The following is an 11,247-nucleotide window of genomic DNA, read 5'->3' as shown; positions in this document are numbered from 1 at the left end:
CTAACACCCCTGCAACATCCTACTATCTTTATCTTTCCTCACTCCAACATAGTGATCCACCTGAAGCCTTTAACCTCAGCCCCAGAATGTGATCCCAGAAACCTCAGGATGCCTGTAAGAAGAGAGAGGATTATTTGTAGAGAGATCCACTGTGTTATGGAACTCCTGGAGTGTGGACCCCATTCTCCTCCAAACCCCCTCTCTTTCCACCAACAGCCCATTTCCCACATACTGCCACCTGCTTGAGTCTTTGGAGCAACAGTCGCAACAGCTCAAAATTAGTTAGGATCTGCCTGAAATCTAGGTTGATTATTTGACCACCAGTGGTCCTTTCTACCTCCTAGATCTCATCATAAACTGATACTCTGCAGTGAGAGACAAGCCAGATGACCTCTGAATCCTATTCCATTAGCAACCAGTTTAAATTCATTTCCTACTGTGAAAGCTGGAAAAGGGAAAGAACACAGGCTAAGAATGAGACTTGCCAAGAATTAATGTTTGCAGATTTAATGCTATTTTTGTCACAGAATTAGCATATATTCTGTCTTGTCCAAATTGCTTTCTCTTTCCCCTCTCTGTCCTCTTTCAGAACTCCCAGCATTGGCTAGAATGTAGGACAGAATTTCCCACAACACACAGACAGCACCCATCTGTCTCTAATTTCACAAAATGACAAGCTGGAATGGCCCTGAGAGCCAAAAGTTCTATTTCATTCTTCTCTCTGATATACTAGTTAGGTCAGTGGATTTTCTTTTCCTTCAGTATAAATCAGGCATTTAAGGCAGACTTGAGAAAGGAGAGAGTAGACCCTGAGTATCTCATTGTGATGCTGCTGATGAGAATTTATAAGAAGCTGGACTCCTCAGATCAGTCAAATTGCAATCAGCTCAGGAAAAAGTTTAGCATGTTTTCTGCATTGTGGAAATAACTGCTTTTCTCCTGCGAATTATGAACGGAAAGACCCCATTTAAAACCTACAGCATCCCTCTAAACTGGACCAGGTGTGTTAAATGTGTCACACACACACCCCCCACTGCTGCATCTTAGTCTGTGATATCAGTCAATGCCCTTGCGTCTCAGGACACAGACTTTGGGATGGAAGCAGTTATCTCTAAAACAAGATGATTTCTAGATTCTCTTGTTTTGAGTTCCCTAAAACCTAATGGCGTGGTTTCTTGTGCATGAATACACCACGAGTGAGGACCAGACAGCATTTTCAAATGCTTCACATTGGACTGGATTATTCCTTTGAGGAGAAGACTTCCAACAAAAGAGGTGAGATAAAACTCAGGGAATGGGTACACAGAATGAGTCACTTCCCTGAGAAGAAGTACAATGTCCCAAAATAGTGCAGTCCAGAAGGTATTTAATTTGAAAGCAGAAATCCTGAGCCTTAATCATGGGCTGTACTTGAAGTGGGCTGAGCCTTAGCTTCACCCACCTGCAAAACTGGGAGGGGCCGGCAGAGCGTTCCTTAGAGACAGCAGCATCACAGGTGCTGGAGGAACTCGATTAAGATGCAGCGCTTGATGAAGAAGCACCCAATTAAAAGTTAAGGGAAGCTTCACTTGACTTTAGGTGGACAACTCTCTAAATTTGGGCTTCCCTGGGGGCACCCTTGACATGGGCACTGAAGCACAGGTGGCTTATTTGATACGTGAGCCCAGGAAGCAAGAGAGAGGGATTAATGAGACTCAGAAAAGGCAGGGAGGCCAATGCAAAGGTTCATTATCAAGGTCACTGCTGTGAGCAACTGGGGCTGAATTCCACCAGAATCCCTGAAAAGAGTTCAGAATCCCTCCCAGAAGCGCCCACCTGAAAGATGGCACAACACTTTTATCCATCATTCTGGTCACCATTGACTGGAAATTGGCCCCAGGAGCACTTACTCTAGCAAGCTCCTGCTGCATCTGCAGAAGGGCCTGGGTGGGATGAGGAGAGACCCAAGTTGAGAGCTCGAGGCAGTATTCCAGCAGCCCGCAGTGGTGTGCACTCTGTGGAGCCGGCATCCACACCGAGGCTAAAAGCATTGGGGTCTGAGGGGCTTTGATGGGGGCACCAGAGTGCTTCCTACACCAAACTAAGGCTCTCTCACATTGTTCCCTTCCTCAGTCCATCCGCAGAAGTAGTAAACAATACCTGAACATCACTTCCCTTATTATAAACTTCAATGCCTGGATGACCTCGCCTTGAAGAACCATGCCCCCCCCCCAACACATGCACGAGCTACTACGGGTTTAGAATACTCTCCCTGCCTGCTCTTGCCCACCCTGCTGTGCTGTCTCAACACAGCTTCAAAATTATGTGCTCCAGGAAGCTTTCCTGGAGCCCTGGGGGAGGTTGGTCTCCCAAGCTATGTGCACCCAAAGAACATTGTATGACTTGTTCATGCTATATCACATTCTATACATATTTTTTTTTAATATCTGTTTCTCTGATCACGTGCATGAATGCACACACACACCCCAATCTATCAGTGCTGTGAGGTCAAGCAATCTGGTCTTACAGACTCAGAGTTACAGAGAACAAAACAAGTGATTACCATTAGGGAGACGGAAGAGGGGAGAGGAAATATAGAGGTAGGGGGGTAAGAGGTACAAACCATTAGGTATAAAATAAGCTACAAGGACATACTGTACAGCACGGGGAGAACAGCCAGTATTTTATAACTATCAATGGAGTATAACCTTTAAAAAGTTTGAGTCACCATATTGTATACCTGTAACTTATAATATTGTATAGCCACTATACTTCAATTAAAAATATAATAATAAAAATTTTTAAAAAGAAACTTGCTCTTACACTAACATATAGAGAACTAAAACCTAGCATAGTGCCTGGCACAAAAGTTAATGAACACATCTTGTTAAATAAACTAAAGAGTGAAGGAACGAACAAATGAATCTATGAGGAAGGCAAAAACATCTGTCATCACTCAAATCTGCCCGAAATTCTGCTTCGCTCAAGAGGTCCTACTCCCTTCTCCCTGCTGTGTTGTGTTAAGAGTGATTATTCCAGAGCTTTCTCTCCAGGATGTCTTGCCTGGGCCTTTCTGGAAAGAACAAAAGGGGCCAGTCAATGGCAACAGATTTGTCCTCAGGTTTTCCATCCTCTGCATCTCTGCCATCCGTACCCCTGATGTCACTTTGTTTGATTATGTTGTGGGAAAGTACTCCCAGAGTGGTGGCACGGTTAGTTTAATCCTGGCCTTCCATTTCCTTCCTTAGCTTCTCACAACAACCTTTTCTTGTTCTAAAGGCAGAGATGATCTCTGTCACTGCCAAACTGTCCATGTCCTCCTCGCCATCCATTCCGCTTGTCCTAGTCACTCCAAAAGGATGATAAATCTGCTCAAGATCGGAGACCAGAGGAGGCCAGTGGAAAGCCTCCGTCAACAAGCTGTGCTCTTCCCACCATAAGAAGTCAAGAAAAGCGTCCTCTGGGGTGCAGTCAGGGTGAGGTTCCTGTGACTCAACCCTCAGATGCCCTAATAATAGCAAGAAGAGGATAGAATGCCCCAGGAATCCAAAAGTCTCCGCATAAGTGCAGGGAGGACGAGCAGTGCCATGTCATACCATGGACTGGGTGGCTTATAAACAACAGAAATGTATTTCTCACAGTTCTGGAGGCTGGGAAGCCCAAGGTCAAGGCACCAGCATATTTGACATCTGATGAAAACCCACCTTCTGGTTTCTAGATGGTTGTCTTCTGGTTGGGTCCTCACACGGTGGGAGGGGCGAGTGAGTTCAGCAGGGTCTCTTTAGAAAGGCACTAATCCTGCCTGTGAGAGCTCGGCCCTCATGCCTATTCACCTGCCAAAGGCCCCGCCTCCATGTATCATCACGCTGGTGGTTAGGTTTTAGCATATGAATTTGGGAGGAGGGGGACACAAACATTCATGTATATTCATTGCTATTGTCAAAAGAATTGCTTCAGCATACTTAAAACTGAACTGATTCAAATTATAAGCTTATAGTCATTTTTCCACATGCTTTGTGTATCTTGTGTCAGAAAGTATTTCTTAAAGCTTGCAGAATCATGTCGGCATTCAGTAATGTATATTAAAAGATGCCATGTAGGTCTGAGTTAGCCTTGTGAATAAATCCCTCCTAATAAAAGAAAACGAGCTTTTATGATTAAGGGGTTTGGAAATAATCAAGAGAGGGTTAAAAATAAAACTAGCGGAGGCAGAGCAGACCAAAGAATAGCTACCAGCAAACCTTCCAAAATGATGTCCCAGATTATGACTTCACAAGAAAGAATAAAATAATTGCTTGCCAAGCCATATAAAAAGGATGGATTCTGGGAAAACTTAGAAACTAAACATGGATAGGCCTATAGAATCTAGCTTCTCTCAATAACCTAGAACATTCCCAGAACCCACTTTTCCTGGCCTCTCTGAGTGTTCCCAAATCTGATTTTCCATCATCCTGATGACATATTAGCATCAGTGGTCCGGTCTTCATTATCCAATTCAGACCTGCTAAGTTTAATAATTAAAATATATATATATTGCCCTAAGGAAACAGAAAATGAACTCTTTTGGCTTGCAAATACTCTGTGAAGTCTCTGCTCAGGACCTAGGCAATTTAAACCTCAGCCCGTTTGTTTGATTTTTTGTTTTTTGTTTTTTGGTTTTTTTCATGCTTGTCTCATCACAGCAGTCAAAGCATGTCCCAACCCTTTTAAGCCAGATTTCAAAACTAATGAGTTAGAAACAAAATGTTCCTTCCAACATAGAATGCTAGCAGTTTTGTCTTCATTTTCAGAAAGCTTAAAAAATGAACATCCCTTTCAAAGTCAGGGAACAAACTTCTCCACTCATCCCTGTAGTCAGCCCACTCCCACACAACCTACAAGGTTGAGCCCAGGCCCTGCTGCCCCCAGAAGTCTGCCATTGCTCCAGCCCGCAGTGGTCATCCTGAACACCCTTAGTTGAGCCCATGTGGCTTTGTTTTTTTATGTCCTCTAACTGTATAAGGTAAAAGAGGAACAAAGTGGGAGGCAGTGGGAGAGTCAGGAGAGAAGAGACACTGTAAATCATGCCAAGGGCTATATTTTGCATATTTCCTGGGACATCTCATTTAATCCTCACCACAACCTTTAAGTAAAAATTTTTCTTCACCTTGTTTTCAGATGAGAAAACTGGGGTTCATGGGAGGCTAAGAAACTTGCCCACAGCTCAGAGCCAGGAAAACAGAAAGTCAGGACTTGAACAGGTCTCTGACTACACAACACACGTTCTCTCCTCCATGTTACAGAATCGGTTTTATCTCCTCCAAACACAGGTCATACACGGAACAAGACAAGGAAGATGAAGGATGTGAAAACCATGGCATGTTTCAAGAATAAACATATCAGGGATCTATTAGGTGTGAAGCAGAGTGTTTAGAGCTTTGGAGAAGGAAAGGGGGAGCGTACATTATGGTAGGAAAAAGAGCTATGTATAACCGCTTTGGGCATGAGGTGGAGATGCTCCTGACAAGGTAAATGCAACGTGGAGCTATGATATCCAGAACAAAGGTGATAATTAAGCCTCTGCAGACTTGCTATTGATCAAACCACATCTGTAGTGTTTGCTGCAGTTTTAGTCACAGGGGACGTGTGCTATGTAATCCACACAAAGAGCATGAGGATATTCAGTCAGAAAAAGAGAACCCTTTAAAGAATCGGGGTTAAATCTTCAAATACCTAAAGGGCTATCTTTTGTGAATAAGATAACTTGGAAATTTTCTGTGCATCGCTAGAAAAAAAAGCCAAAACTAAAGAAGCAATGCTACAGGAAAGCTCATTTATGCTTTCGTTATGGAAGAACTTTGACAGCTCACACCACCCAGAAATGGGACAAACTACATCTGGGCATTGGTAATTCCCATTGTTGATAGGTTCATACAGCCTGGAAGACCACTGGTCAAATTTATGGTAGACGAGATTCGTGTAAGGGGAATCAAGAGTGGGCTAAAGCCTTCCGAGATCCCGTTCACTTCTGGTTCTACGGTTCAAGCAGAATTTATAGAGTTTTCTCTCATTGTAAGGAAATCCATATTGGTTTCCCATTTGCCATCACAAATTACCACAAACTTAGTGGCTTAAAACAATACAAATTTATTATCTTAGCATTCTGTAGATTAGAAGTCTTACATGGGTCTCACTGGGCTAAAATCAAGGTCTCAGCAGGACTGTCTTCCTTTCTGTGGGCTCTAGGGGAGAATCCATTTCCTTGCCTTTTCCAGCTTCTTGACTTAGGCCCCCCTTCCTCCATCTTCAAAGTCACAATGGCAGGCCCAGCCTCTCTCATATCACATCACTCCAACCTCCTCATCTGCCTCCCTTCCATCTTTAAGGACCCTTGTGATCAGGTTGTGCCCACCCAGATAATCCAGGATAGTCTCCCTATGACAGAGTCAACTGATTAGCAATCTTAATTCCATTTGTAACTTTAATTCCCCTTTGCCACATAACATAACATATTCCGAAGTCCCAGGGAGTAGGGAGACGGGGCATTATTCTGACCCTCCTGGGGGGGTTCTGAGAAATGCCACCAGTACACCCCACCAGTTCAAGCTGGCATGTGACTCTTTGCCTTTTCTAAAGATCACAGAGGAGAGGGTATGGATTTGGCAAGAGTATACCAGGCTTCCCAGGGTTACTTGAGACTCAGTCTCTACCTAACCCAAACCAACCAAGCAAAATGGCAGAAAATATTCTTCTGCTGGGTAGATTTTACCTCTTGATATGGGTTACCAACTGACCCAAGTAAATAATAACCTCCAAACGCTACTTGGGACCTAAGGCTTAGGTAACCAAGCAAAGAAATCATCTAACTTTTTTTTTAATGAAAAGGTAGCTCTACTCTCTTTCCTTTTGTCACCACCACGTATTAGAAACTAGATGTTACTTCCATGCACCTTCCCTCCTCCCCATAGCAGACACTACTCCTCTGTCACCCTTCCCCACAGCCTGTACCAAGCTTCAGAATCCTTCTCCAGCCTGTGCCCCAGGCAGGCACTAGCAACGATCAGAGTTGGCACATGAGGAAAAACCTATCTGCCATCTCCTCAGAAAGGACCCTCTGTTCTGCAGGCTGGGGTTTAGGGCTGTTGTTATTATTGCTTTAATAATGACTGTGTACAAGGCAATGAACTAGAGATCTTGTGTTCAGAAACAAAATGTACAATTCATAATCTCACTGGCTACAGAATACAATATAATAGCACTTACTGCTATTTTGTTTCTTATGAATAGAATTCCTGATCTCACATCACACTTGTCTGTACTTACCTGGAGTTTTTATCATCACAGCTGCCCTAGGATCTCCCTCATTTGAATCACAATGGAATTCCTGAATTCTTTCTTTTTCATAGGCATTTTTACTGTGGAGTGTTTTTCTAAGAGCTCTTTTGGGCACCATAAATGATCTCTCAATCAGGATTTGTTCCATTGTAGTTGATAGAAAACTCAGCACTGGCTGAAGCAAAATAAATAAATAAATAAAAGGAGGAGGAGTGTGGAATTTATTGGTTAACATCCTGAAAAAATCCAGGGGTAAATCTGGCTTTGGCCCTTTCCAGAGCATCAGATGATGCTCTTGGACCATCTCATCCTCATCACCATTTCCCCTCTGTCTCACTGGTTGATTTTATTCTCCTGCACGCTCTTGCCTTGCAAGGACAAGGTGGCTCCCAGCAGCTCCGTGCTTACCTCTCATCTTCCCAGAAACCCCAACAGGAAAGAACATGCTTCTTCTCTATATCTCCCTCCAAAGGTACTGGGCTGAATTTAATTCTAGTGGCTTTTTATTGACCTAGCTCAGGTCATATGCTCACCTGTGAACCAATGACTGTGGTAAGAGAAAGGCAAACCTCTGATTAGCCAGCCCTCAGGACCTGCCAACTCCTAGAGCAGAAATTGTATTCACTGCCATTTGAACCACGTGAAATAAAAGGAAGGGAGAAATGGATTCCTCAGGGAAAACTGGGATTCTGCTACCAGGTGGGAAAATAGATGCTGGGTAGGCAGGAAATGTCAGGCAATTGCTATTCTTGTGTGACACTCAAGTCAGATTATTAACTGCTTTCTGGTTCAGTATTAACTGAGAGCAGGACAAGAAAAAGAATCTCATCATTGGAATAGGGGTAGGTATTGAGGAGAGTGTTCAAATCTTTGACTACAGTCCAAGAAAGTGTGACTTAGATGAGACACCACAGTACAGGGGCCACGGGCAATTTGCATGACATTTTAGGATGAAAGTCCAGAAGATGTTCAACAGCCACTGAAAGGGGAACACTCACTAAATTAACAAACCTTGTTCACTTGGCCTAACCCTGAAATAACTTCTAACTTAAGAAAATAAAATAAGAAGACAAAAGGATCTTGGGATGAGGCAACCTGGCTTTGTGCCTCACCACTTACCAGTGGTGTGGTCTTAAGTCTGTCACTTCACCTCTGAAAGCCTCAGTTCCACCTTCTGTAAAATGGGATCAGTAAGTCCTACCTCACAGAGAACTAAACGCAATAATATGTGTAGGAGTCATTTCTTAAGAGACCACAACAAACCCTCCCAACCTCAAGGCTGCTGCAATGAGACTACTGCTCCTCTCTTTTATTTACCATCCCTTTGAATCGGGGCTGGCCCTGGGAATTGCTTTGTCCAACAGAATGAGACAGAGTGATGTGCTTTGTCCAAGCTTAGCCTACAAGTGGCCTTGTAGCATCCATATTTGCACTTCTGTAAAACTCTCTCTTGGAAGCCAGCCTCCAGGCTGTAAAAAAGTTCATGCTAGACTACAGAATAAGAAGAAGCCACTTAGAGAAAGACTTTGGAGAGTGGGATGCCATCCTGAATGTTCTAAGCCCAGCTGAGCTCCCAGTTGAATGCAGCTGCTCAAATGCCCTCAGTTGTACCACATAGAATGGAACAGCCCAGTTGAGAGCAATCAACCCACAGAACTGTGAAAAATAATAAAGCACCATTGTTTTAATCCACTAAGTTTCAAGGTAATTTGTAACACAGAATTGGTAACCGAGACAAGGTGTAGACTGTGTTTCTGTCGTTCTTGCTGTCTTCTCGAGAAGGAATGTAATGTGTACTTCAGACAGAACAATTCCTCATTTGTGGGACTGCCTCGTGTTTTGCAGGACATTCATCATCACTGGCCCTTACCTGCTAAGTCTCAGTAGTGCTCTCCAGTCACCGAGAAAAATCAAAGGCATCATCCCCCAGGCCCAAGCATCCCCTGCTCTGAATCAGATCCAAGAGGAGCACTGACTGCTGGCAGAATGAGGACTTAGGGGTTAGCCCTACTAGTCATAAGGCAGGAGCTGTATTCTTCCTGTGTGTCCTGATTCTCATTATGAGTTGAAACACCTTCCCTGGAATGTCATGCTGCCTTCAAAGAAACAGGCTGCATTAGGCCATAGCAAAAGTGAGTTTACAATGCCTGTAAAATTATATGATACTGTTTGATGTAAATACTGCAACCCAATGTGATAAACTTGCACACTTTCGCCTTGAAGGGGCTCCAAAGAAAACTATCATCTACCACCACATGCAGTTAATGTACAAATCATCAACATTCTTTCTCTCATTTGTCCCATTTATGTAGTGCTTTGGGGACCCGGAGAAAATAAGTAAATGAACATTATTCTTGGACGCATTATCATCCTTCTCTTTTTCTCTTGATAGATCTTTGTAATGGAAACTCCAAATCTGACAGACTGACAACACAAGGCAGGGCATTGTGGAGACGAAACTTCTCTAAGATAGATATCACTTTCCAGGAGGCAGGAGACTTCAGAAGTGACCTCCTAAGAGAGAGTTGCCATTAACTATGAATATCTGTTCTTTGTAAACACCAGGCTGGACCAAAACTTTATCTGTTGATTTCACCACAATTGGATTTCAGAGCTTAAATTTTTATTTCCCGGAGAGTTCCAAATTTCCAGAGCCAGCTTCAAGGGCAAGGTTTCATTCAGTCTGAAGCATCATTACTCCTGTCTTAATGAGATATAAAATATTCCTTCTACCCCATTCTTTTACTCATACCAATTCCCCCTTTCATGTTCCCAACAGTTTATAGACTTGTGTTCCTGCTAAGCTATTAGTTGAAATGAGAATGGTCATTCATTTGAGCGTATCTCTGTCAATTTAGCTCTGAGCAAAAGGTGCTAGTGTACTGGACTGGCTCACACCATCCAAAGAAGACACTGGATGCCAAGATAGAATTTGGAATTAAGCTTCCTAAAATAGAAAAACTATACTTTAAGTTTACTTACTCAAGACTATACAAGTCCCCAGTGATCTTAGGGAAATTACTTGAGAAAGAAATAATTAAATTATTAGAAAAATATAAGATATTATATAAGACTATAATAACATCTTTGTTCTTTGTATAGCTATCTGTACGTGGTACTATATGTACAGACTGGACAAATAGAAGAAGCAAAATGTAGGAGTTCTCAGCTTTGAAAATCAATTGCTAAATTAAGGAAAAAGAGAAAGAGGGGGAGAGAGGGTGAGACAGAGAAGAAAACCTAAATACCTGATCTGCTAAAATTTAAATTTAAAATCTATTCCTCAGAAAAATGCATAATGTCAGCATTTAAGAAGGTAACAATATGCTACTTTTTATCCCGGTTTATTTTAGAAAAATCTGCTCCTTGGTAAATGAATAATGTGTTTATACTTCAAGTATATTTTTGACAGTTAACATTTCAAATCCATATAACATTTGTTTTAATAGAATTTGATATTTTACAAATAAGAAAAGAAGAACATTTTTCACTTTTCAAAAAGATTCACAACCAGGTTTCATTATGTACTAAGACCTTTCAGGAAATTCTAATGTGATTACACCTATTAAAAGTTGATGCATATACAAATTTTCAGAATTTAACCTTTTGTGTAAATTGAGATACACCTGTCAAGCAAGGGCTATAATCATTTTCAATCCCTGAAATCTAATCTCTCAAAAGTCCTCTCCTCCTCCCTGCCCTAAATCCTCTGTTGTTAATCTTCAATGAGCTCTCCCAGAAGTCTCCTATATCAAAACCATAACTCTTTTTCCTAGTGCCAACTAAAGAAATACCAAAGGACAGACACTACTTAATTAGGTAATATGATGCGTTCAGCCAATCCAGAGAACTAAACATTTCAAATTTCAAAATAACTGAAAGGACCAGAAATATCTGACAGCCCATATTTACTTGTTGAGACTTCAGATAAAGTACATGCAGTGATCTTTCTTT

The sequence above is a fragment of the Camelus ferus genome, chromosome 2 (assembly GCF_009834535.1).
Source record: "Camelus ferus isolate YT-003-E chromosome 2, BCGSAC_Cfer_1.0, whole genome shotgun sequence".
Lineage (NCBI taxonomy): Eukaryota > Metazoa > Chordata > Mammalia > Artiodactyla > Camelidae > Camelus > Camelus ferus.
The sequence above is the reverse complement of the archived record's forward strand: the minus strand, read 5'-3'. Positions refer to the sequence as shown.